The sequence below is a fragment of the Lichenostomus cassidix genome, chromosome 4 (assembly GCF_008360975.1).
Source record: "Lichenostomus cassidix isolate B80296 chromosome 4, HeHo_3.0, whole genome shotgun sequence".
In the NCBI taxonomy this organism is placed as follows: Eukaryota; Metazoa; Chordata; class Aves; order Passeriformes; family Meliphagidae; genus Lichenostomus; species Lichenostomus cassidix.
The window spans coordinates 54,426,855-54,449,553 of NC_139484.1; the positions used below are offsets into that span (position 1 = coordinate 54,426,855).

Consider the following 22,699-nt stretch of genomic DNA (forward strand, 5'->3'; position numbering starts at 1 on the left):
TTTGTACTTTCAAAGAGTAAAGAAATGAAGCAGAAATACTAGGAAAATGTTTAGTTCTCTACGTACAGCCTTTGTTTCAAGGAAATTTTCTATTAAAATAAAAAATCCAGTCTTTAATAATGCAAAGATTCCCTTCTTCATTTAAAGGACAAAAAGTTGGTGTGCTTCAAGTCACAAGTTGTGTGACATTTCCTTTGTTCAGGATTAAATAATGCTTATGCTTTTCAGCAGCATTACAACCAAATCTATTAGATAGAGGGGAGGCAAAAATTTCCTAGAACTGTGCTCCACTTATTAATGCAAAAATGAGCAGGAAGCAAAGAAGCATAAAAGGGTAGATGAAGTGGGAATGGAAGAAGAATGTGTGAAAGAAAAGGTGGTTTATAGAAAGGCTTTTCATTTATGACAGGACTCTGAGGTCAATAGGACCAGATTCCACTGCCTGTTGCTGCTTCTGCCTCCCAGTTCTCCCACACCTCCAAAGAGCCACTGCTCCAGGAATAACTTCAAGGGCCTGAAAGATCCCAGGAAGATTTGAGAAGGAAGACTAGAGGAGAAAATGTATTAAGACAAATATTTTATAAATATATTGTTATATTGCTAGTGACATGCCACTTGTACCAGTCATGGGCAAAATAAATTATTGGAAACTCATCACAAACATATGGACAGGAAATAATAATAAATAAATTATATGAAGTAACAATGTGAATGGTAAGGAGGCAATGCAAGCCTGTCAGACAGTTTCAGTCGTGGAGAGAGCGTTGCCATAGATTTCAACAGGGAGCAGACTTTCAAGGTTACATGCAGTCACATCAAATGAAAAATGTTCCCAAATGTGAGCACACTCAAGATCATCTCAAGAAATGAAAGCCTACTTCAGTAACAGAGGTGGAAGAGAAAACAAAGAGTGGAGTGCAGCTGTGATAAGAAACAGAAAAGGCAGAAAACTGGCAAGTAATACTGCATTCATAAATAAATCCTTTTATTATTTTTACTTTTAATAGTGTGCATTCTAAGCAGTTTTTTTCAGGTCCTTATATTGTTACTAGCTCTGCAAAATCCTGCACTACCAACCCCTGAAAACCTATTTTGAACCTGATGCAATAGAAGAAAAAGAAAGCTCAAAAAACATCAATGACCCCCACCCAAACCCCCAAAGTCTTAGCTTTTGGGTTCTTACAGAAATCCTCTTACAACAACAATGTACGTGTATTCCCAAATCAATAATTGTATTATGTTTTACGTAATCTATTCATTTACTTTGATGCTTTTACTGATCTCCTGTGAAGCAAGTGAACAATAAACCCCAAATACATAAAAGTAGTTATGAGCACCAGACACAGAAAACAGCCTTCCTTTCCCAGTCCTGCCCAAGATAATACTTGCATTAAGGAACTTCATTTATGGTGAGTGACATCTGTATCTTGCACATGCATCTTATCTGTTTAGAATTGAGTCAGAGAATTAAATAAATTAAAACAATCCATAATCAATAAAAATCAGCATTCCCTAAAATGTATGAAAACACTGCAGTTAAAGCTGTAGGGAAAGAGATAACAGCTGGCCTTGGTATTAAAGCTTAACTTTGGTTCCTGTGTTAATACCAGCAAAAAGCAGAATAACCCCTCATATGCTATTCTTGTATTATCAGATTAACAAAAATCAAAGCTTTCCCTCAAAATCACAGTGTGCACAACCTGTATTTTTGGTATGCTGCACCTGTAGCAAGGAGTTATTCTAACATTCACTGTATCATGTCATAAGTTTAATCAAAGAACTGCAGGCTCTAATGTCCCCTCAGCAAAACATTTTGACCCTCATGATTAAATAGTATTCTAAGGTGTGGTAGAAGTTAATGCCCAAAGTGATCTTTCTGAAGAGTTTATGTGCCAGTTTATTGTAAGCTGTAAATTGCTTCTGGAGATGAAAGACATTCTTTTATGTTATTAACTGTAACATAATGGCACTGATTCTGAAATAATTTCAAAGCTAGGGACAGGAATATGCTCATCTCAGTGAAACTCAGCACCCCTGAAAGAGTACAGTACTGAAATATTCACCTTTCAATCTCAGAAGAGATGAAACCATAACAAAATCCTTGTCATAAAATCTATTCCATAACAAATTTGTTCTTCCAAATTTTTCCTGGTTGTATTTACACAAGTGTAGTATTCTTTAAGACTCTGTCTGAAATGGTGGAATGGTCATAAAGGTATCAAGAAACATCAGGAAATCAAAACTTCCCTTGGACAATCCCAAGAAACAATGGAATTTAGCCTACATACATGCATCTTGCATGAGCCAGAAGAGTAAATTTTAAATTCTGTTTAAGAGTGTCCTATATCTTTGGTTGTCCCACTGATTTTCATGGGACTATTTGCCTGCAAAGGCACTAGCTGAGCCAAGTAATGCCATCTTTAAGCCCATGCAGTAAGACAATTACTGCAATTTTTACCACATAAACTTCATTCAAGATACAAGAAATCTACTGTCAACTGATGTTAAGTTTCCTCCAGCATGAAATCAGACATTTCAAATATTCATTGTGTGAATAAGATCTAACAAGTTTTGCAACAATTGCTCATGAATGCCAAAATTACATATATATTTGCCACACCCTTCTCAGGTAAGTCACGACAAACTTGTATGTGATGGACATGTGATGGACTCCAGTGGTTCCTCAGGTCTGACAGTAGTGGTGAAAACATATTCAGCTTTCCTTAAAAGCCAACGAAATTTAAGATAGAAAATAAGCAGTGAAGCACAGAGCTAAGAACAAAAAATAAACCAGCAGCCTATAGCAAAGAAATGTTGCTGCTTTTGTTGTTAGCCAAACAGAAGCTTTATTTGGGCTAAGAATTAAGAACAGAAATTTGGGTCAAGACGAACAAAAGCCTGTGTTTGTTGATTTCAGAACTGAACCCAAATTCTCTGGGTAATTCTACTCATTCTGTAGTTTTTGCTAATTTCTTAGGATTTGTTGCAGGTTAAAAGATGGGTTGTGTGCATGCATGTATGTATGTGGGTATGTGTACAAAATGTATCAACTTCACCCTCTTTCAAATATCCCCTGGTAGTTAATTAAAGCATGTAAAATTTCCTACAGATATTTTCAGAAGATCCCAGATGATTTATGAGCTAATAAATTACTTCCACAATAATCATGGAGATCTTTGCATCTGAATCAAAACACACACTGTAAAATCCAATCTTGCATTCTTGTGTTCTGATTTTTTAAGAAGTCATCAGGGTTTTATTTATGCTGCTGCTTCCTAATTTGTGTATAAAATACAATTTAATACATTGGCAGATGTCCATATTTTCCCAGGAAGATGGCTCTGAAGGCTATATTGCAAGGTGTACATTTTTCTATGCTGCAGTGTAAAATCCTTTCATGTGTGATATATTGCAGGCAGCTGAGCCAGATGAATATGCAGCCAATATGCAAATATTTCCTAGTTCACAGTTCTTTGTTTTGTCCCTATAGCCTTACTGCAAAAACCACAGTAGTGAATCTTTGTATAATGTGTGGGTAACCTGTGGCAAGGGCAGCTCTGCTCTCCCCAGAGTCACTGACTAAGCTTGTCTTCCCCCCTCTGTGGCATGGTATGAAGAGAAATTCTCTCTCCCAAGAAGTCAGCACTAATCCTTGAAAATACTGTAAAGCCTCACCTTAATCTTGATGAGAGAAGGGGTGTCATCCAAAATTACATTGGTTGTTAAATTAAAATATTTTTATATCTCTCACCCATAAGCAATTAACAAAATGTAAATCCTATTACTTGGCTAAGCAAAAGCAGCAATGAGGAGAGGAACAATTTACTTTGGCAAAACTGAATTTTCTCTACCTCTGGCTCATGCCTAAGACAAAAATATGATCATGCTCTATTGTCTCAAATGGAATTGCCCCAAGAAAAGATCTGGCACTGAGCAAGCTGAACCACAATAATAGGTCACAGAATACACAAATTAAAGTAAAACAGCAACAGTTAAAACTTTGCCTCAAATTTGTTGTTTACTTAATGGGTCAGGTTTTCATTTTAGTTTACCTAGGAACAAAAATGTCAATTCTAGGATTTATTATCATTACAAAATTTGTTTTAAAAGAAGCTGTGTGGTGAATTCATTCATTAGAACTGCTACAGGTTTATTTTGTGCTGCGGAAGTCAGGCTGGAAATTGTTTGCATTATAGATGTATATATGCATTTGTACCTCACATGCAATACTAATACTAATACTAATACTAATACTAGTAATACTAATATTACTAATTAATACGAATACTAATTCTAAAAAAATTAGTGGTCATTTTGCACCTAGGTGAATGATCAGGCTATTCTCCAAGCAAATTAGTATAATGCTCATTTTGTTTGAAAAAGGAGCCCTTAGAACTCACCACAGACAAGCTGACCAACAAGTTACAACTCTAAACCCTCTTTGCTATCTATAAGTCACATGGAAATGGATTATTAGTTGCCTGAGAACGCTCAGCAGACTGACATAGAACCAGATATGCCATCAGAGATTTTCCCTATAGTCATTGCAATGGGCATGTTACAGAGGTGTCTTTTCCTGGGCAGTTCATATAGTGCCCTGGAGGCAACACCAGAACAGAGAATTTGATATTTTGCTCACTGATCATTAAAAATAGCCTGTCCCTTTGTTTTACTTTTACAGCCTGGGTTATTATTACTTCTCTTTTTTTTTTTTTCTGAGGACACTTAAACAAAATAGTTGCATTACAGGCAATTCATTTTTTCCTTGTTTCAAAACTCATAAAAGTCAGATTAATTTCAAATCCAGTCTCTGGAATGTTAACCTAAAGTGTTCTTGGAAAGAATGTGAATTGCATATTAATTAAAATATGAAGATAGAATTTGGTATATGGTTTGTATTGCTGAAAGTCATCTTCATGACCCTTTTGAAATAGTGTAAGGGTAATGATAAATCATATGACTAAATGCACAGAACAACACTTATTAATACTTTAAACAGAATATTTTTGTGTCTATCTCATACCTAAACATGATTTTAACTACGTTGCTATAAAAATATTGGGTTTGCATTTTAAAGCCAGATGGATATATAATCTCTTCTTTTAATTACTGGAATATGAAAGAAGTCTGGAAGATAAATGGAAACAATATGAGTGTTCTCATAAAACTGGACAGTGTAATAAAAATGGCAATACCAAATAGTTTTATGGACTTTTTTCCAATGTCACAAAATATAAAGATACTTTTATGATAGGGGCAAACTCTAAATGATGAGCTATAAAGGAGAAGAGTAGATCATAAGTTCCTAGTAAATATTTTAAATGGGTTCTGTCCACTAGAACTTGACTCAGAAAACAGCTGCTAGCATTTTGAAGGTGTGACACAGGCAGTTACTCTAATGGGACACATCCACATCACAGAATGGGGTATATGGGATACAGTGGCCAGACTTCTGAGGTAGTTTTAAATACAATGGTACAGACACATAGTATGTTCTGGGCAGTACTGTCAGAGATGCTGTGGGACAATGACACAGCAGGACTGCATCAATATCATGCTGGACTTGAGCTGGTCGGTCCTGACCCTAAGCAAGCCCAAGCAGTGCCAGCTCAGCTCTGTTTCACAGCAATTGTCAGTGCTCTACCCTGCAGCAAGGTCCCATTCAGTGCCACACCCTTCCACTTTAATGACTCAAGTTAGGCAGGCATTTTTCAAGGCTAACTCTTACTAAACAGTGAGTTGACAAGATTTGAAACAAACTTAAAGATTTCTTGATAATTTACTGAGCTATCTCAGATTTATGCAGCACTTCAAAATGGGTGACGAAGGATCAGCTGTAGTATGTCCAGAGAGGTTACCACATCTCAGCAGGCACAAAAAGTGTGTTTGCAACCAGTGGAGCCATGGAACTTCAGTTGTGGATATGGTAAAATGTGTCTGTCTCTCTACCTTTCTTTCTGAAGGTGCCTGACAAGCCTGGAGAAGAGCAATAATGCATCTAACTAAGCATGCTGCTTGCACTTAGCAGGTAGCACCAGGGAAAGCTCTCTGCCTTTCTGGAGGTGTAGAAGATGTTTGAGGGAGATGAGCTGTGGATATTCTGAAGGCCTTCATATCAGGGAAAGTGCGTGCTAGCATCCAAACCAATTTTTCACTTGAGAGAGGTAAAGAAATTCAGTCATCATACTCTGCCAATTAAACTCCTCCTATAATTTTCTGTATCATAAACCTCCCTTCTTTTTTAGAAAACCAGAAGGTAAAAGATCCATTTGGGACACATTACTTTCAGCTTAAGTATCTACCTTAACCTGTATCAGTTCATATGGAACATTCTGACTTTACTTAAAAAGGGATTAATATCTCAGGAGATGGTAAGTTTTTGAATTGTGTAAGTACAGATGAAATCAAACAATTTAATGCAGATACTGAGGACAGACTATCATTCTAGATAAACCTTGAAATATCCCAACAACCTAAAAACCTGTTCAGAACTTCCATATTGTAATTGGACCAGTACTGTCCAATGAGACACAAAGCCCCTGAAGCATGTTTAATCTTTGCTGTTCAGAGAATCATTTGTTTTTCAAGATTACAGCAAAACCTCTGTAGCATCCTACACTCGTTTGTTGTGAACTGGAAAACATCCTTTGAGACCTCTGAGGCTGATTGGGGGGCGGTCATGTTGAGGACATTGCAAACACATCAAGTCACATCAGCTGAGAGAAAAAATTCTGTTCCAAGCAAAGTTAAACAAAACCCGAAAACATCGCCTCCCACACACACTCTTAAAAATTCCCAGTTTACTAACTGTGCCAGCAAATATTTCTACGTAATTCAGTGGGATTTGAACTACTCACCTTTGTCTAATTTAAATGAATATGAAATCACAGGGAAGGAAAGATAACCACAGCTAAGGTATTGGCAAGAAATGGAGGGAGGCAAAGAAGTCACAAATGTGTCCCTTTGGCCAAAGCAGTTGGGCTGAGGCTCACCGAAGCAGATGTGCCACTGGGCTGTCAGTTGTGAAACTGCAGAGCTGCAGAGAGCAGGCACAGAACCAAGCGACTGAATCTTGCTCCTCCACTAAGTCTCTAAACCAGGTCAGAAGCATTTTCCTATTTTGTGTCAGAGGACTTTGGCTTTAAATTATTCTCTGCAATGATTTCAACTTAGTTCTCGTAGACCTAGTAAAGTAAAATATTCTGTTCTCATATTCAGTGCATTTTTCCTCTTTCTTTACCTACTCCTCATTTCAGTATGCAGAGTTCTCCAAGTTTAAACTTCCAGGATACACTTCTAGACAAAAAAAAATTTTCAGGACAAAAATCTCTTTCTCATAATTTAAGCACTAGACAGTCAGACTTCTAAGCAAAATTCTGTCAAGCAACTCACTTCAATGCTTGTCCTTAGGTCAATGTTGTTGAACTCAGACACTTGTCATGCTGATGAACCACTGAGTAACACTTAAATCTGCAGTCTCCAGATGTTAATTTCAGAAAAAAAAGTAGAAACTATAATGTCAAAAACACAGATAAAGATCTGGAATGACTACTTTTTCTATTCATTACTTTCACAAGAGTGCTACACAATAAATTCTTGGTATGTGTGAAGAAGTCATCTTTAGTGTATGGCCATTCAATAGCCTTTAAGGAATGCCTCATAATCAGGAAATGTAGAAATTGATACCTAATGCCATATATTTTAACACAGAAAACTGTCTAAAAGCCTGACTTGTGATGGGATTAACAGAAACTGCCAGATCCAGAGGAATCAGAGGGGACCAGACCAGCCTCACTAGCCACAATTAATTGTTGCGGAACAGTATCAGAGCTACTGATCTCACCACACGTGAATCCTGCAGGAACTGTGAGGATATCCTTCCACTGCCAACCCTGCAATGTAATCAGTACAGATCATGGCCAATGGAAATCAGTTACAAAAAATACAAACAAACCTGAAGCTGACAGCAAAGAGAGAAGTAGCAGCAGCAGCTTTCAGTCTGCATTGTGGGAAAGTTGGTGACAGTCACCAACACCCGAGGCAGCACTTGGGGCTCTTGACTTTTTAGCATTTGAAATTTTGATACTCACCTGTTTCTAATATTTTCAACAAGGATAATTTAGCCTTTGGGAAACTTGTACATTACTAATATGAAACTAGTGATTATTTAAATTAAATCATTGAATAGGTTTGTGGAAACAGAGAGGAATGAGAAAGAAAAGGGGAATGTCATGAACCAATCACAAAACGTGGTAAATGTGAATGATTATAATACTAAGTTTTCCTTTATAAAAAAACCATGCCATTTGTTTTCATATTTGCAGACATTCAGAAAGAGAAACACAGGCTGAATAAAATCGGCCTAAGTGCTGTGGAGCACAAAAAGAAGAATTTAAATCACTAATGGATTAGCTAGACAGGACTATTTTTCTGCTCAGAAAAAAGACCTACTTTTTTTTCCAGCTGGCCATCTGACCTTTGAAAATTCCTCTTGATGAATTGCATAAAGGTATTTTAACTTAATCTCTGAAAAACAAGCTAGAGTCTCAATGCACTTTTTGCTAAATAACTGCCTGAAATTAAGTGAACTGACAAAGGCTGTGTCCTGGTCCCTGCTCTTATAAACCTGCTGAGTAGTCATTTGCTCAATCAATTTCATTTTCTTCGTGACTGTGAGATATTATGAGTCACTATTAATAATTCCTAAAACTAGTTCTGTTCAAAACACCTTTGTTCCAGCAAAGAATAAACATGGTAGTCAAGTAGAAGAGGATGTGTCCTAAAGGCCCTACACCTCTGGTACAGAAAAACAATCCAGGTTTAAATAAAATATTTTCAAATAAAATATTTTCAAATAAAACTGCCTGCAGTTATGCATGATAAAAGAGGATTTTATTTATTGATAAGACTTGTGCAAAAGCAAATCCTCAAGTTATTAAGGATCAGGAGGTTGCCATGTGGCTGATCTGTTCTCTTAAGTTCACCAGCCCTTGCGCCTCTCCTGAGTCTATGGTCTACCCTTGTAACCATCTGAGGGGTTTGGTACATATAAGGTCTCACTCCAGCTTTTCTGATCCTCTTCTTTCCAGCTACTGCTTCAATAACAGTATTGCAGTATTTAAATTTCCTGGAGTGCCTTGCTGTTGTACAGTCCATGTTCATACAAATTAGTAGGTGTTTTTGTGCCGGAGTGTCAAATGTTGTGTGTTCTCAGAGCATGCGTAATATTTATAGAGAAGAAGACACATTGCACACAGAAAACAGTTCTGGCTATTGTACTTTGGACAGAAGCAGCAATTGTCTTCTGTAACAGCAGAGTGTAAGGAAGCAGAAATGCTATGTTCAGTCCCTACCCTCAGGCTGAGGAGTTCAAATCCACACTACTTGTCAGGAGAAAGTTTCTGTGCTCAGGGAGGGTGCCTTCGCCCTCTGCAGCTGAAGAAAAAGGAGCCCAAGATCAACCAAGCACAACAGAGCAGAGGAGCAGATACACAAGGGAGTACATTTTGATGAAAAGCATTTATAGGTGCAATATGGGCAGAGGAGGAGACCTGCAGGGGTCTGCTGTGAGCACTGCTCCTGGAACCTCTGCACAGCTCAGGGGATTCGTGGTCCTGGTTGGTGCTCAGCCCTGCTCCATGAGCCTGCTCTGAGCAGCAAGAGGAGCTTCTGTGCTCTGTCTTGCACATTCTGACACACCCTGCCAGGGTTGGAATCCACAGTGACAGAACAGAACTGGATAATGGCTCACACTCAAAGCCTGCCATTTCCAGCATTGCTCAAGGACAAGAGCCTAGCTCCCACGTGGAAAATTAAACCGTGTCTCCCAACTAGCTGAAACACTTATGAAACTTCATTAGGAAATAATAAAATAAGACTCCCTTCTGCCCTTTTCTTGTCTCCATACACCTCCAGAAAGGTATTGAGATAAGCAATTTTCCACCTATTTCTAGGAGCAATTATTTCTAAGGACAGATCTCTCACAGGACAGCTCTATCTAGCATTATTCTGAGAAAGGAAGAGATTTCAGACATCACTGTATTCATGTTTCCTGTTTTGAAAGCTCTAGAAGTTGTTTTGGATGTTATTTTAAGGTGCCTTTCATTTCTCCTGAGCCTTCTCAAGGCCAGAGCTTGGGTGCAAGCACTGCAGTGGATGTTTACATCACCAGCTGTACCTCTAGAGCTCTTGTTGTGCACAGGAGGTGCAGGACCAGGCTGTGTGTTTGTCCCTGCCATCACACACACCAGCCTTCAGCACTAAGGGGATGGAGGGACAGAATTGGGGTATTTTTTTCTTTTATTTTTTAAAAAAGAGGGGGGAAGTGTGTGCATGGGCAGGGAGTGTGAGGAGGGGGAAATAGTTTAAGGAATATGATTGAGTGAGGGTGACACCGAGACCACATGTGGGAACAAGATTAGCAGAGATATCAGCAAGAAGAGTCTGTTCTCTTAAGTCAGCTCAAGCCCCTCTGCTTTTTCACAGAGCAGAAAAAATCAGTTTCAGGAGACCCAGTCAAGAGGGGATTTGGTGTTAAAGAAGCAAAATACAAACCCTTCTTTTATAATAAGAAAATTAAAAATAAATGTCGATTTTATCTAAGTAATACTGACCTCTTTATTAGTTAATAGAGGAACAGATTGAATTGAAGAAAAGTCATTGAAGCAGCATTAGCCTGGTGCATAGCCCATTCTTACAATATTGTTAATGTTGGACTTTTGTGAGATGAACACATTCACTCCCAGATAAATGAAGTATTTTATTGACTGGGTTGTGTCTCTGACAGTTTAAAAAAAGAAAAATCTGTTGGAGCTTTATTTTTCTTTGCTTTTTCCCTTACCAAGAATCCACCAGAGTGTTAAGAGGCAAGCAACATCCTACCTTGTAAACTGGATGTAAACAAAAAAGTAATCAGATTTATCTATCTTTTTAAGTATGTGCTGTATAATTAACATGTTTGAAATGAAACCTGTTATTGCTTCAGAAACAGAGATGTTTATATCCCCTTATTGTTCCAAGCATTATAGAGTACACAAAGCCATCACATGTAATTGGTATATATCAAACATCCTGAACTGCCTGGAGCCTAAACTGAGAAAATGGAAAACAAGACCTAAGACCTATAAAATGTTAATGTTTTCTTGAACAAAATGCTGAATTTATAATGTATTGTTCAGTTTTAATTCCAAAACTTATTAAATCTTTCTTTCCTGCTGGCTGACTCTTATTATCCCAGCTCCAAATACATATGACATGACTTAAGATTTGCTTTCAAAATTTGGTGGTGTATTCCTCTGGGCTGAAATGTATTAAGTATTTATGTGTGTGGTGTTTATAGCTAGGTGTTAATGCTAATGTGGTAAGGGTGGAGCATAGATATAATTCATAAATTTAAAGTCATCACTACTGAAGAGAAACACATCTTTTTTTGCTGTCAGGCAGGAGTGAGACTTCATGTTTACTTAAGCAATCAGTTTCCTGCCATGTTATATTTTTCTACAAAATGATAAAGCCATCATTATTAATACCCTGGTCTAATAAGAGAAATATTAGAAAACCTTTATTCAGAAATTGTTTCTTCTGTTACAGCTTAACTTCTGTTGGTTGTTTCATTTAAAGATTAAAATCAGCATTTTGCTGATTTTTCTTGAATACCATTTTTCCAGCTGAATATACAACACAATCAGCACACAAAACTGACAGGATGGTGGCCAGACATAGGATTTTGAGGAAAGGGTAAAAAGAAATAGCATATCAGCAAGAACATCCTACAGATGTTTCATCTGGTGTAGTTAAGTGATGACAGCTTTAGGGTTTGTGTCAGTCCTAACCTGGCTAGGAAATGTGTCTTTCCTGCTTAATACATTTTGTGGAATATCAGAAGGAAAATCCAACACTCTGTTTTGTCCAGATTGGGAAACTCTTTCAAACTCTTACTTCCTAGGAGTATTAGATGTCACTCACTGTTAGTGTACTTTGAGAGATGCTCTAAATTATGTGTAATGAGCTGGGTGTGAAAGTTTCACCATGGCTGGTATCTTGTAGAGCTTTGGACATCCATTGCTTTGATTTTGAGATTTGGTTGCATTCCTTGCACAGGAATTCCACAGCCTGAATAACACAGTTCATTTATTTTGGAAAATCTGAGTTATAGAATGTAAAAGCATTAAGTCCTACACTCTGTACCAATATAGTAAGATTAGTGTACATTGTCATTTCCTGCATTAAATGGGCACAGAAATCCATTCCTTAGAGGACAGTGACTCCTTTTCTCAGCAACAAGGAGCTTGATTAACAGAGAACATGCTGTAATTTAAAAAAATCCCTAAAGAGAGTCAATAGACTTTTACACTGTAACCTGATTAAACACTATATCATTTCAATGGATTCCAAATACTATTTAGAGATCGTGGATGGGAAAATCAGTTTCATTTGGAAAGCGATAAGATTGTTTTATGATATTAGCTTTCCTTAACCGTTAAACTTTAATAAAGACACCATAAAGATACCATTGTTCCTCTGCTATTTACAATTTATAGTGAGTGTGCCTCAGAATATACTAGAGAAGGAAATATTATTTGAAGTAAAGTGTGGATTAAATCCATGCATAAATGAGTACTCATCCTGCTTAGTGTGTTTCTCTTAACACTTCTAAAGAGGCAGTATTTGCTAATATAGTTACAAAAATGAACTTGGTTCCTTGAAGATAACTTAAAAAAATTTTAATAGTTTACCATTTAATCTGTGAGCAATGCAATCTCAGTTTTGGAACCACAGCAGAACATATAGTACAAAACCAAAGCTCCCAAATCTTTTCAATAGTGGTAGACCTTGCTGTGATCCACATAGATGAGACATTTACTCCTGTAATCTTAGTTTACTCATCCTCCAGGAGCCTCCAAAAGTGAATCTACCATACTGGAACAAATCCCACAAAATTCTGGTTTTCCCTTCAAAAACTAGTCTTGGCAGCAAAGGAGTCCTTTTGTTTAGTGAGTGACTGTGTAAAACCCTGATGGGCAGAACTCTTGCATTCCCTCATGTTCATAGCAAGGCAAAAAACACACTCCTGTTTTTCTGCCACATTAGATTAAGATGTGCTCAACTCCCCTCTGCTGAAGGTACTGAACTTTGAAAAGCAAAGTTAAATTAAAAAACAAACAAACAAACAAAAATAACCCCCCCAAAAAGCTAAGCAAAAAAGCACATTGTTTCAGAGCAATATGGCTTTCTCATGGCTGAGATTTTTTCACATGGAAAGGTACTCTATCTTTCAGTTTCTGATTTAGCAAACACTGTAAAAACAGTGGCTACTGTTTTTATTAATAGTTGTTCTGCATTATTTTCTTTGCATACTGGTTGTTGTAAATCTTGGCTTCAAATAATTTGTTCACAGGTCAGAGCTGTGTGCTGGGATATGAATAATATATATACAATAATGATGCAGGTAAATTCTTACTTTATAGAGGGATGTGTATGGATTGGAGCTTACATACCCCAAGATTAAATATCCAAATACCAAACGTGAACATTTGAAACCATGTATGTTAACTCTGTATAAGTAAGTTCTGCCTTACAACATAGTTTTGCTCTATATTGATAAGCCTTTTGCTTTTGCCATCCAGATGGAGACAGCTCTCGTTCTTTTTGACCCCTAAGACTTAACAGGTAGATTTGCCTTCACCAGGTTGTTTCCATCAGCTAGATTAGTCTGAAAGGGATCTGGTATTTCTTTGGTTCATTTTATTTACTTACAAAGAATACATGATATCTTCATTCCCAAATCAATGGTGGTTTCTTCCTATGGAGCTGTCTCAAAGACAGAAAATCCAGGCTCTTCCTGGACTGTGTGCAAACCCCATGAAGAATACTTCATCACACAGATGTTGCAATCAGTGCTTTACCCAGCCTTGCTTTTACAATTGCCTCCTGCAATATCTGTCACTGTCACACAGCTCTATACACCAGACCAGTTCAAGAGTATCTCTTTTTCTGTCCTCAGTTTAATTCTAAATTCTCTCTACATGGCTTAGGCTGGGATCACTATTGCTTATTCTAGTTATCATGAAATGGAGAAGAATTTCCCTCTCTTTAGAAGGCAAATAGCTTGGCATATACATTGCACATGAGGAAAAAACTTAATTAATAGAGACCATCATCTGGGAAAAGTAATTGAGCTGAGCCAGTAAGAGTAGAGACAAAAGGTTCAGAGGGCAGAGACTAAACTTAAGCTGGTTTTGACACTAGTTGTTTCCCATGAATTTCCCAGCTTCCTACTTTCAGAATTGAACAGGGTAGATAAGAGGATATATGGTGTTCAAAATTATTTAAGCGAGTTTTGTGATAGGATTTGTCAGTCTTCTTATAAGGGTAGCAATTCCCTTCTGTATTAAGTAGCAGAAATCAAAGCCACAAAAAAAAAAAAGAAAAAAGAAAAAAGAAGCCAATTTCATTGTCTGTAATGCTGACATTTGTTTTAATTTAATCCTAATAGTTTTCTCTTCCAAAGGTCAGAATACGTCATTACAAACAAAATGCTATTTTTCCCAAAATTTTTGGATTTGTGGACAAAAGATTTATGGTGCTGGCATGTTGGAGTTACATTGAATTATTTATAATAATTATTTGAAAAGAACAGTTTTACACTGTCTGTGTAATACACATATTCAATGAAAAAAGGCAAAAGACATAATTCCTAAAAGAAAGGTTCACAAGACCAGAGTAACTGAATGTTATTTGAGTGCAACACCACCCCGAGTTGTGCTTTAGTGGACAGCAGTGGACATTTGTTAAACCATCTGCAATATCAGTGTCTGGGTTTGAGGAAGTTTCAGGAAGCATCTGATAGTGGCTTCCTGTGGTGAAGGCAGGAGCAAAGCACTGGAGGGACTACCACTCCAGGGCTCAGGCTCAGGAACATGTGATCTCTGCAAACCAGAGGGAATTCAAGGTCCTATTCTGAGCGTGAAAGCCTAAACTTTAAAAGGTGGAAGAAAGGGAAATAGACAAACACATTCTGGCTGAAGCTGGTTCTTCCTGGAGCACCAAGCTACCAGCCCTATTAGTCACAAGTGGCAGAGCTGAGGATCATGCAAACACACCCTAAAACCGTGTAGGCAAGTTTCTATAAAAACCACTGATAAGCCAAAGCAGAGACATGATTACATTACAGGTTCCATGCCTCAAAAGTTGCCACAAATATTCTGAATTGCTTCTTGAAGCTTAGAGGTGCTTATCTTTTCTGATCATCTTCTGTCCAACTGTCTACCAATTATCTGTTGTTTTGTTGTTGTTGCAAGCTCTTCAGATTTTGAGAAGAATTTTGTGTGCAGAGAAATCTGCTGTTGCCAAAGCAACCAAAATAAGTCCTCATTAATGGGTCTTTCTCAAAGTTGTATTTTTTTTTTTTTAATTACCAAACTCTTCAGCATGGAAACACAATAAGCACTAGAGACCAAAACATACCAAGAAAGCTCAAGTGAAAAGAAAAGAATTAGAAACAAAACAGTTTCTTACTTCTTTAACTCTCCAAAATCTCTCCCTTTTTCTCTCCTTTACATCCAGAAAACAATGCAAGTGATTCATGAACAGGTGAAGAAGGTCTGCAAACAAGCAAACACTAGACAAGGAGTCAGGGTGGACTATAAAATATACAGCAAGCAATAGGTGAGTGTTCTTGGCTGTGCATTTATTTTACTCACTTTTTAAGGAAAAGTCAATGAATCTAGCTGTTGTATCGCGGTCCGGGAGGGTGGCACAGGCTGGCTGCCCCCCGGACCGGGTCTCTGGTTCTTGTAAATCCCACCGGATCCGGGGCGGGCGGCCCCCGAGGTTCTGTGGCATGGCGGCAGTCTTCTAACCGCGTCAATTCAAGCAGGAAAATAGTGATACGAAGGAAGAACTGGACTCCATCTCTGTTCTACTAGGGATGTTTATTTAGGGTAACGGGAAAAGGGGTGCAGGGAAGGAGAGGGGGGAAGGGAGACAAGGCAGGAAGGGGATGCTAGCAGCCCAGAGATGGAAAAGACCACGAGGTGATCTGGACATCGCCTTATAAAGGGAAAGGAAGGGGAGGGACTGTCTCCCCCAGAGCCAGTGCCAGGGAGTCTGAAGGGAAGACAGGCATAGGGAACCCACCAATAGATTTCGGGGTACAGCAGAGCATATTTCAAAATGAACCAATGGTATACAAAGCAGAGGGACAAAGGAGCATATGGGATCCTAACACTCCACGTTGCAACATCTAGCCACAAATTTCCCTTACTATGTTCAGTGTTGGGAGGGTCAGAAGTGATATTCAAGAGTTATTACAGCTTTGAGAAAGCTGTAATAGGACTTCACATTTCAGTTGTTTAGTCCCATGTGAGTTTCATTACCACAGAAGTCATCCCTACTGCACCATTAAGTTTGTCTGGAAAACACTGTACATTAGCAACACAGTGGCTTCATTTGGCTGCCTTTACACACAGTTATTTTAAGTGTTAATTTAGGATTTGAATGGTCAGAGGCAGGCACAAATTGAGTATTTGTGATAATATATAGGAAGAATACTGTATATCTGACCAAACGTTTTGTAACAAGCCACCACAGAATAGTTCAGACAATTTCTTGCAGTAATGAAGGAGCAGGAAGCTCGCAATTTCCTAAATTAATGCCGGTGTCCCCAGCCCAAAGGGATGTTTTCAGATTTAGACAATTGAACATATATCAATTTTCTATATGTACATCTCTATCATTCTCCAGAAAAGTGATGACATCAAGATCCAGAAGCAGCACTCCATTCTCCAGTTTATGTACTAAAGCTGAGAAACGGGTGTTAAACCCACAACATGTCCTTGGTAAATCTATAGCTAAGGCATACATCCAGTCAAACGAATGAGGCAAGCCTGACAGAAATTCTGGATGGCACCATGTCCTTCTCAGAAAATGTTTCAACACATTTCAAAACAGAAAATGTGAGCCAAAAGAGTAAGTACCCATCTGCTATTTGTCTGCACTTCTGCAGAAGAACCGCTTGCCAAAGGAGCAAGTTCTGTTCTGTTTGATCTAAAGCACATAACACCCCAGCAAACTTTTACACCCCTCCCTGTCCCTCCCCTTGCTCAATTTGACATCTACAGTCACACAGTTCATAAAGATTGTGAAAGATGCAAAAACAATGTTAGTAAACACAACCCAGAGCACATAGTTCTCACAAAGAGAATGAAAGTGTTCTCAGTAAGCAACCAGATCTGCCACAGCAGCTTCCCATTCACGCCTGCAAAAAATCACATCTCCCAGCACATAAATCATTTGATTATACCAAACTGGCTATTCCAATGCACTTTGAAATCTGGAGTTCCATTAACAAAAAGGACACTTGTTTGCTTGCCTGGTTTCTCCCAGCTCATTTCCATGTCTCTTGTGCTGTGTGATGCTCCTTTTCCCTCCAGAATTCCATCTGCCCCTTCATACAGGTCTTTGATTTGCCATCTGCTAGGTTATTACATGAAAGGACACTGTACATGCTGCTCTTTGTTGAAAAGACTCTTTGGAGAGACACTGCAGCTAACACTGGAGACATTTCCAAGGCAGGCTTGTGCCTCTTCCAACCCATGCGTTCTCACCCCAATACCATTTTGCAGCTTCAGTACCCATAGTCTTTACCCTAGTTTTCTAGCAATCCCCATCCTATTGGTAAACATCTGCTGTCTTTGGATCACTTTGGAGTGATGTGTGTGTGTTTCATTCCTTGGTGAATTAGCTGAAAATGGGGTTGTAGCTATTCTCTCCTTTTGTGAGCAGACACTGCTGTGAATAAGGTATCTGTGAGAATGTGAAAGGAAATCTGCAGCAGTGAGCAGAACCCGAGTGGGTGGGATGGGGAAGCATTCCTCAATGTTCCCAAAGCTAATCAAGCTTTTCTGAAACTCTGGGCAATCAGCTTGCTCTGTGATATGAGTCTCTCAAGACTCAAGAGAAACATCTCTCACTGAATTAAGGTAACCAAACACCCAACCCTATCATGCAAGTACACAACTCAGTGGTATGAGACTTCATCATTCCTGACATGTTATAGAGGCTGTGCTTTAACCTGCAAACCTGATTTACTGTCCTTCAAGTCTACTTCAAATTTTTCATCGCTATATCAAAGTTTGTACTGTGATTTTCTGGCTTAAAAAATAAATACATTTATGCATAAAGCAATGAAAAATAACATTTCGGGTATGTGACTTATTATATGCCATGTTCAACATATTTTCCAAAAGGCAGGTTACCTTCCTGTTTTCACAAGTACCAAACCAGAACTGCTACATAAGTTGGATAAAAGTACAGAAGGAAAAGGAGTTGAAACAGAGCAAGAAGCAAAAACAGTTATTGATTAATTAGGTCACTGCAATTTGAGACTTATAAACTGGTGTGATGTTTCAAATGCAGTCACCTTGAAACAGAGACTGTAATTTAGACCTCTGTCAATAGATTCAGACATCATAAGGAAGGGAGAGCAGGGAATCATGTCTAATTTGAAATATTTCAAGTACCTACCATGCATTTTGGCTGATAATGTCTAAAAACACATATACAGTACATCCTCTGATTACATGAAAACATTTAAATAATGGAGCTAGAGTATATTTTCAGGATATTTGTCTGTCTTCTCTTTTTCTCTGTCTGGCTAATTTGTCTCTCTTTAGCAGCTTTTATGTTTAGGTCTCCCCTGTATCCCTCCTATATCAGATCTAAGATTTGTTGTTTTATTCAGAAATATGCAGAGAATTATCCAATATAATTTTTGGTGCATATTTAATTCTGTAAGCTACACACACTCAATTTTAAATTCTGTTAGAGACTGAAATAATGATAGAAAGCAAATGAAAAGCTTTTGACCTTTATGATTAAAAAACTCCAATGACAGAAGGGTTTTGATTAATTGAAAACCATCATAAAGTCATCAATTATATGTTCAAGTGCAGAAGGTTCCCCCAATCAACAGAAAAATTCTTGCAGTTAAGACTCAGACTCAGGAGACCTTTGCTCCATTTACAGTATTAGCACAGTATTCCTGTTTGATTACTGTACAAGGCACTTGGGATAATACTCAGAAGTAATTAGCCTTTTGCAGTGTCTAGGGTCATGCATCAGTGTCAAGTTTAGAACTAAGATTTCTTGCTCAACTCACAACATGAAAAAGATGTCTAAGGAAAGGATATTCATGGTCAGGGAGAAATAAAACACCAAAAGGACTTGGGCACTTTCTTAGCATGTCAGTTTAGACACAGGGTGTCTTGTCTGTCACCTATAAAGGTAGCTGAGCTGCAAAAAAAGCAAAAGATGCTCATCAAATTGAAGTGTTTAGTCGTGTGATGCTGGAGGCATTTTCTTCAGATATTCATCACACGTTGGTATCTGTAGTTCAAATGCATTGTTTGGCTCCTGGCTTGAGAAGTCTAATATGCAAAACAAAAGTCTCAGGGCTGGTTCAAAACATCATAAAATTATTGAAATCTTTCCACAGACTTCAGTGAATATTTGATTGGTTACATAACTATCAAGAGCATTAAGTCTTTCCAATACTTCTTGTTGAAGTAATACTTCCCAAAGGCTGTTGAGAAAAGTGGAGGTTTCCACGCCTGGACACATTCAGAAACCATAAAAACACCAGATGGGTCATATTAATTTAATTACAGTAGTTGATCAACAAGAAATATTTTCTTTTACTTAGAAAAACAAGTACTATAGTTGCACTACTATATACTATCTGCCTCATTGCTTGCTCTGATGATCAGCACCAGCTTATCCTTAGCATTTGTTTATTGAATACAACAGTTAAATTCATATATAAAAATTTAAGTGAACTGACCTCAAAGTCTTTTTGAGAGACTGCGGTGAATTCAGTCAATTGGCAGGACCAGAAGCAGGAATAGCATATCCAAGCTATTGAGCCCACATGATAGAACTTTTCCTAACATTAAGAAACAGCAAAACAGGTTTTCTTGAAAAACAGACATGATTTTCCTTTTCACTGTTGGGGAAGTTCCTGAGGTTTATAACCCTTTAGGTGCACTCATTCACACACTACACAAGGAGCCATTAGCCAACATCTGTAAGTTGACATAAGAACATTACCAGTTCCCATACCAGCCAAAATCTCTCTCACAGCTACTTGTTCTCAAACAGAAATATTCTATTTTCTAGAAGAAAATATTCTAATATGCTCCTCACTAATATGCAAGCATTAGTACTTTTTTTTAGTTGCCTGTCAAGTTGATTTACTTTAGAAGTTGTCTAGTGAGTACTCAATTTAAAGCGTCAAATCCTTCTGTTCCTCATAATCTTCCTTGAATTCCTTAGTAGTCAACTTGATTTTCAATGGAACTTTGTGAAGTAGCAGTTTTGTACCCCAAAAACCTTTTCTTTTTGTGCAGTCAATTTTTATTTGACATTTAAAACAACCATTTTTTGAAGGCATTATGGTCAAAAAAGTACAAGTTGAGGCAAGTTTCTCTCATAATGAGAATTTTCTTGAAACACATTTCAGAGATATTTTTCTAGTTATCCACAAGCACAGACTATAAAATCAGTTTACCCTGCAGACAGTGTGCCAGCTGATAAAGAAGGAGGGAGGGGAAAGAAAATCATGGCATGATTGCCATATCCTAGGCTGAGTCTGCAGATTGGTAGTTACAGAAGAATTTACCTCTACATGTGGGCTGGGATTCAAAGAGCAGCAATGAGCATGGAGATCACACAACTCATTTGGTCCAAATGCATAATTGACCTTATCACAAATTCCAACCATTCACTCACAGCTCTGATGACACCAAGATACAATACCACAAATCAAATATTAGATATAGCAAGGCGTGGAAGGGACACATTTCTAAATAAGGCATAAAAATAAATAAAAGAAGTTTTCTGATGAAATGAGTAACTTCAACTCATTAGAAAAGGTTCATTACAGAGCTACTTTATGCAGCAGAACTCAGCATAATTACAACTCCTGAAATGCCAGTGATCATCCTCTATACTTCACTGAAATGCTAGCTCTTTCCCTTAATATCTATCTGCACAACTACCACCAGATCTCTCCCTAAGATTTGGCTCTGAAAAGCCATTCATTTTAGATACAGATTTTAATATCTTTTTTATTTAGCATAAAAGTGAACTTTACTTCCTTGCATGCTCCCACACCTTTGTACTTCCTCTCTCCTCAACATGCAACACATTATTAATAAAATCTCACAAACAATTCAGGTCACCTATTGCCATCTACTAAGCTCTTCACAAACACATAAGCTTCTAGAAACAGATTGTTAAAATAAATATGATTGCTGTCTTTCTTTGCATAAGTATCCAAAAATAATCTGACCTTCCTTTAAGGAAAAGAATACCTGAGTGTACTGACAAGAATCATCTCCCTCCCCCAAAGTACAGTTATAACCTTGTAGTTTGCTCTTCTGAAAGTGTGTCTCTTTCCCATTTGTGCTTAAAAAGCTGAATCATTGAGCTTGTAATTACTCCCAATCTCATCCTTCTGGTTTCTCTCACCCATCCTTTTGCATTTAGCTTCTTTCACATGTGGTTTTCATTCCCTTTCATTGTCTATGTATGTCACAGTGACACAGATTTTTTTTTCTCCCCTTCATAGCTTTATCAAATTTCAGACAAGCACTTTTCAAACAAAAGCCTTCTTATTCATTGTCCCAGACAATATTTTTTTCTTCCTAACATTGTGATATTCAGAGATGAAATAAGGCATTACTGAAATTAATTAATATTTGCACAATACCAATTCACTGAGACAGATACATCCATGATATCCTTTACAGAGACATCTCAAGAACTAAGCTCACATATCCGTAAACATAGCAGGTCACATCTATCTACTTACAACATGTCCTGGAGAATTTCCATTGTCATTTCAGTGTTAAGCTCAACAAAAAAAATCTGTGCCCTGCTTGCTCTCTAGGCCTAAGTTTCTATGCACTACATCTCCAAAGGAAAGGATCAACCATGGTATTTTGCAGCTGCATTACAAAGATTCTTTCAAATGTTGGGCTCATTGCAGGTGGTTAAATCAAAAGGCAAGGGATATATGCCAAGGATTATTTCATCTTTTAAAGCTTCAGTGCTTTTTAGAAAAAGTTAAATTACCATTAAAATTGAAAAACTAAGCAATTATGAAACATATTTTGCCATTAATGTGATTGTTTTCAGCCATATTTCTTGGACATTTTGTATTTGACAGAAAGTGGAAGAACCACGTCAAATTATTTTATGGATGTGGTGAACTTGACGAACTCAGTCAATTGCATTATAGCCTTGATGTAATTTTACCAGTGGAGAAGTGAATCTCAAGTTTTTATCTGGAATGAAAAAAAGACAAAATGTTGACATTAATCATCATCAAGGTAAATAGTGTGGCCATTGCTTGTTGCTGATAGATTGCGCTGCATTTATACAGATGCACGCTGAGACATTGTTCACTGCAGACTTCAAATGGGGACATTTTCCAATTGTTTCATTGGGCATGGCAGCCACACCTCTCAAAACACCATATGGCAGTAATACACCTCAGAACCTCACAGCATATGATGAGCTCCAGAGAGATTGTATGCAAAATGTTTAGAGATTTTCATCATCCTCCTCCAACCACCAACAAGCCATTTACTGACTGGTTTTGTCTCTCAACACCAGTAGTGAAATAGCTCAATAGGCA

General features: G+C 37.7%; 2 long non-coding RNA genes across 3 annotated transcripts; both read right to left on the reverse strand.

Moving 5' to 3' along the window:
- Positions 1–971: 971 nt before the first annotated feature.
- On the reverse strand, positions 972–15,723 carry LOC146438513 (uncharacterized). The gene is made up of 3 exons (XR_014852091.1): positions 15,166–15,723; positions 2,064–2,190; positions 972–1,444 (listed from the first exon to the last, which is right to left on the reverse strand). It is a non-coding gene; the product is annotated as an uncharacterized LOC146438513 (long non-coding RNA).
- A 1,466-nt stretch (positions 15,724–17,189) lies between these two features.
- Positions 17,190–21,433, reverse strand: LOC146438514 (uncharacterized). 2 transcript variants are annotated; one of them, XR_014852093.1, is made up of 4 exons: positions 21,372–21,433; positions 20,567–20,679; positions 19,841–19,942; positions 17,190–17,472 (listed from the first exon to the last, which is right to left on the reverse strand). It is a non-coding gene; the product is annotated as an uncharacterized LOC146438514 (long non-coding RNA). The 2 variants fall into 2 exon arrangements; XR_014852092.1 differs by lacking the exon at positions 17,190–17,472 and adding an exon at positions 18,272–19,610.
- Between the last annotated feature and the right edge of the window lie 1,266 nt (positions 21,434–22,699).